The following is a 6,000-nucleotide window of genomic DNA, read 5'->3' as shown; positions in this document are numbered from 1 at the left end:
TAAACACTGCAAATCAAATAAGCACAACATAACCATAGAAAACACCAACATACTAAGTAGAGAAACATAAGCAAAAATCAAAGAAGCCCTACTTATATAAGAACTCAAACCAGTATAAAGGAACACCTTTATATTAATTAATAACCTAACATTTAACTCTAACACCTGCTACAATCTCATACCTATTCACACTTTCACCCATAAGACATGTGCCCAGTTGTAGTCTGTTGCAAACTTTGTTAACCTGAAGATGACCTAAGAAGGTTGAAACATAGTTCTCTACTTTGGTTTAATTAAAGTTTTAATACCCATACAAGCCATTTTCAGAATACAGTTGGCAGAGTAAGTGCAATCAGGATATTGTGTTGTCTGAAAAGATGTAAATCTCTTAGGTTCCATACAAAGAATTAGCATCTAAAAAAAACAACATCTATATACATGAAAACTTCTGAAAATGCCCAGTACAAGAGCACTGATTCTTATATCTAATTACTGAGTGTTAATCTAGAGACTTGCACAAGTATCATGGCACATGATATGAAATGAGCACTAATTCTTGATGATGAGAAACCCACATGAAGTAAAATTGCATCTCAGAATGGCTGGTATAGGTGTTAACACTTTTACTTATAAGGCAGAGAACAGTGCTTCGACCTTTCTAGGTTGTCTTCAGGTTAACCTCTCTTTGTTAATGTGTGGTCTCCATCACATCTGGTGTGTCTATGTGGTGTATTCTGGATCAGCTATGAGCCTCCTAGCAAGAGAAATGTTATTATTCTGCATCAACAGTAGTTTTATGTTCAAGTTTTCCTTAGCAATGATGTCTTTTCCATGGCAACATATTGCTCAAATCTGAATTAATGGAAGTTTTGGCTTAACATCCACAATTTAGCTTTTAGAAGGATGAGCCAGTTCCAATTTAACTGATTCTACAGTCATTTATAACAGTTCTTACTGGTGGCATGTGGTAGTCCTTTTCACAACTAATAGGAAGTAGTAAAGTGAATCAAATTGTGCCTACATACTTTAGACATTTGGTAAAGAAGGATTTTGACTATTTTCTAACATGACTTTTGCCATGTTTCCACTTAGGTTTGTTGGACCCAAAACCAACTGGTAACACATGTTGCAATGGTTCATTTAAAACCAGACCAACTTTACAGCTAAAAAACCACAGTAACATAATTTCATCATATTTTGCCCCATCAGCAAATAGAAACATCTGTGAAATACAGTTTAGAACTAGTGAGGATGGTGCCAGTATACAATTAGGTGCACACTTCAATGAGTTTTGATACTTATTCTTTTAATTCCACTCTAAAATTATAACAGTCAACTTGTTTGTTGAGGGAACATCTTAGTGAGTCATTCAAACAATTTGAACATTAAAGACATTATATGTCTAACTGAAGCTGTGTTGATAGAAACACAAAAAAAACCTTCAGCAGCTGTTTTAATAAACCTACGTGTGATGAAGTCCTCAGAAGTGTCGATGCATCATCATGGGAGGATGCAACTAATGATGTCAATCCAATAAACACCATACAGTAACCGTGTTTAATCTAACTAGCCATATATTCAAACTGTAGATTATACATTCTCACCAAATAGCTTGTGGAAGATGACAGTCTCTAAATGCTTTTGGATCCACTAGTTCAAGCTATTGTTCCCTCAATCAGATCTGGTAGATGTGAGGTTAGTTCAACATCTAGGGCTGCATATGGTTTGTTTGTACCTTTGGAAGTACAGATAGTGAGTTAGTGTCTAGTTAATGCTGAAGCAGCTAGAACTGTTCAGTCTCATAATATATTAATCACGTCTTTGGCCCATAAAAATTTTTGTCACCTACTGTGATAAGTTTGCAATAAATGGCAAATCTTTAACTCTGTCTCACTGTTTATTATATATTTATTTTAATAAGCATGTGAGAATTGTTACTTTAATTCTTGATTAGCATATTGATATTTTAGACTTAAAAGCCATACAGAACTAGTGACATGGATGTATAATGGGCATCCTACTAGAGGGTTTCTCTGTTCAAGATTAAATTTTAAAATGTCTCCAACAGAAATACTTTCCAGCTAGTTGTCTGTTATATCCACTTTACCAACAGATTATTCTGTTACCCATAACCTTCAAAGGTTATGCACAAAACCCTGGATGTTACTATTTTATCTTAAGTACAAGTTGTGCTTTGTAGATAAAATCTCAGATTGCACCAGGAGCTAAATGTTGTTATAATATAGAAGTGATGCCTTGAGACCATGGTTTTTTTTAGTAAACCTAATGACACATGCTCAGATTGTTGTGTCTCTGAGGGCAAAATGTATTTTGTTATGTTTTGTAATAATAATAGCAATATAGTTTAGTTAAGTTACTGGATGAAATTATTGTAGTTATAGTGTATGTAGGAAAAATAACTGATGATAACAGTGTAGCTTCTGTTATTTCAGTAACACCAACACACAAATTTATAGCTGCTAATATGGTTAATGTTGCTGGTTAAAGATTATACAGACAATCTGAGCATAAACCAGTAAAAAAACAAAAAAAAAACCTTAGACATTACTAATTGTACTTGCCAATTATTGCAGTTTAGTTGTTGTACTAGACTTTCATAATATTTTTGTCATCTTACTCAAAGCTTCTAAGTTTTCTCATTTTGTGTGATATTGTTTTCATGAAAGAGCTAGAAAGTTCTGGGTCTCAGTTGGAATATTTATAAATATGCATCCAACAGTGTAGAAAAAATGAATTAAGTAAGTGAGTGATAATTAGATTGATCTATACTGAGTGTTTGACAGTTTCTGAAGAAATCAGAAAACAGTAAGTTAGTGAAAGTGAAGTTGGACTTTCAGACTGTAAGTTTAGCCATAGTGAGTGATTGATGTAAGACTTTTATGGTTTGTATTGTAATAACAGAGATAGAAAGAATAATCTGTCTTGTCAAAGAGCATTCAGAAGTAATTGAATCAGCATATGTGGACTTTCACGTAAGAATTAATTAAAGCTCTGGATATTACTTTGGTAAACAATAACATAAATTTTTGTACATACTTGTTTTGAATATATTATTTTAAAACATGAATGAATCATGTGATGGCCATTTATTGTTGAAATTCATTGACAACAAGTCTCACACACTTATTGCAAAAAATACAGAGCATTTAAAAAAACTTAACAATTGCATTGTGGTCACCTTTTCCATTATAGCAGCACCACTTTCTGCATTAACTAAGACTGAGTCAATTTTAGGTTATTTTTTTGGGGGAGGAGATTTTTACAGTTATTAAAAGTCTGTTTTGGTTTATCCTGGATGATATGCATACCAGTAGCAGTAGAAAATGGCATTAAGTGTTGTACTGTAAACATAAACAGTGTATTAACATCAACCAGTTGCTGTTACTGCAAGAAAAATGCATGAAGTTTTTAATGTTTGTCAATACTTTCACCACTATTTATATAAGAGATAATTCACCAGTGTAATAGGCCATGTGTCATTTAAGTAAATTAATTGTACACTGTAGATTGAATCAACATAGTGGAAATAAAGACAATTTCTCCATGTAGCAGGTGAGAACTTGACTTACTGTAGAAAATCCACATCTAATATATACAAAAACTAAAGTGTCAGCAATGGCAGTAAGTAATGTAAATATAATTCCACAAATGAATGGATGAACATGTAAATATATCTACTCAAGAGAGTAGATGAAGTACACAGACATAGATAGTGCAAGTGCTCTTTACTATAAAGTAAGATTGGTCAATGTACCACAGAAGTATATAATGACAGTTGTTTGAACACTTGAAAGTGAAAGAGGAATAACTGTCATGTATTATGATCCATAGAAGTCTGCAGCCAGACTTGTTGAGCAGCTGATGGTTCCAAGATTCAAAATTCTGTGGCTATGAGATGATATATAGTAATGAGGACATCAGAGTCTTGTAGTGACAATGACTTTTCTTGTCACATTCATTCAGAGCGTAGATTTTTGGCATAGCCACTGCACTGATCGGGTCGCAAAGGAAGAATTTTTCACATCAGGAAAAAGTCTCACAGAAAGCAGTAGGTCAGCACTGCTGACTATAGCCCTAGGCCTGCCAATCCACTCACTAAGACTGACAGTAGTAATCATTCCTTGCTAGCAGAAGAAGAAAATGACATAGTACCTTTACTAGCTTTTGGTAAAGGAGAAGATCTAGTACTTGAGTAACTAATGAATGTTGATGCACAGCAACTACAGTCCCCAAATACTTAATAGTGTGACAACTGCATGGTGTTCAGCCCATGATAAAAGGAGGTGTAACCATATCTTTACAAAATATCAAGTGGGGTTTCATCATATCTATGTTGGCTACACAACTGAAACATTTAAAACAATTCGTGATTAGACTGTCATTAAAATGCCATCTTGAATAATGTGTTATGAGAGAATGTACCATGTATATTGGATATAATAGAAAAATAAAGAACCAAAATTCCTTTATCAAACTTTTCATTGAGAACATTTGATAACAGAGTGCCAAGTTTTGTTATCCATCTCCCCCACTGGAACAGCAGTAAGTCTATGGATTTATAATACTAAAATCAGGAGTTCAGTTCCCCTCAGTGGACACAGCTGATAGACTGATGTGGTTTTGCTATAAGAAAAACACACACACAAACAGTTGTTATCCATACATTTCTTCCTGGTGTAATATTCCACAAAAAAAAAAAAAAAAACAACACTATATATCGATTTTACATTATCACTATTATGTGTTTTATTATTACGTCTTTTCAGCTTCATTTTTCTAGTTTTGTTCATGTATTTGGAATACTAATTTTGTATAGCTCAATTTAGTTTGTTTTCTTACTTCATCCTAAGATTTAAGATATTATAACAAATCTGTTTTGAATAAGATCTTATTATTCATCTTAAGTGTTATTGAACAATTTAATATTTCTTTTATATCAGCCATGGAAGAGTAATAATGTTTCAGTCAATCCCACTATTCATTGGTAAAAGAATAATCCAAGAATTGGTAGTGGGTGGTGATGATTAGCTACCTTCCCTCTAGTCTTTCTCTACTGAATTAGTGACAGCTAATGTAGATACTCCTGTTGTAGCTTTATGTGAAATCCATAAAATAATGTGTTTTTCTCTTAATTATATTTTTTCTCTTTAAACATATTCTTTGTTTCTTTCTATTTATTATATACAACATACAGATAGTTTTATCACACGTTATTCATGAATTTTTGTGTATTATTTTCTGGTATTCTTTTTTATTTATACCTCTGAAGAAGGGCTGTAATGTGACACATTTTTACCTTCCTACTTGAAGATAGCTAAAAAGTTTTATGAAATACTTTTTAAGGAAGCAGTTATAGTTTTAGGCTTAGCACTTTTTTAAAATGACTTTAGTAATATAACTTTGAACACAATAATTTCAATACCATATAAATTTAATCAAGCAATTATTATTCAGTGTTTTACAGGCATCTCACTCGATAAATCTTAAAGTAGTTAATCTACCTGTCAACCAACCATCCTAACTGCAGAAAGTGGTTTCTTACTCGTAGTTACAGTGACTGAAGGCCAACATTATCCAGTTATTTGCACAGATTAGTTATTCAATTGGCATTTCTGTTTTCTCTTTTTATATGCAAAAATAGATTTGTCTAATCGATCGTGGTTGACAAAGCACAGATATTTATTTGGGTAGCTATACATCTGAAACACAAATAGATCTATTTGTCAAACTTTTTATAAAGATGTTTCTTCTTTAGCCAACTGTTATCAGGCACAGAATTAGACGAGTTCAAATGAACTGATAAAGAAATACAATTCTGTTACCTATGGTCATTTCAGATTTTTTTATATATTAATTTATTCCAACTGAAATGATAATTCAAATGTCTTACACTCCTAAAAACAAAACTGCATCAATGCTTTATTTAATGTTCTATCCCCTTCTTTCTATAGTAAAAGAAAATTTATTTGGCAGCTGTAG

This window comes from Tachypleus tridentatus, chromosome 12 (genome assembly GCF_004210375.1).
Source record: "Tachypleus tridentatus isolate NWPU-2018 chromosome 12, ASM421037v1, whole genome shotgun sequence".
NCBI classification, from domain to species: Eukaryota; Metazoa; Arthropoda; class Merostomata; order Xiphosura; family Limulidae; genus Tachypleus; species Tachypleus tridentatus.
Note: the sequence above shows the minus strand (reverse complement) of the source record.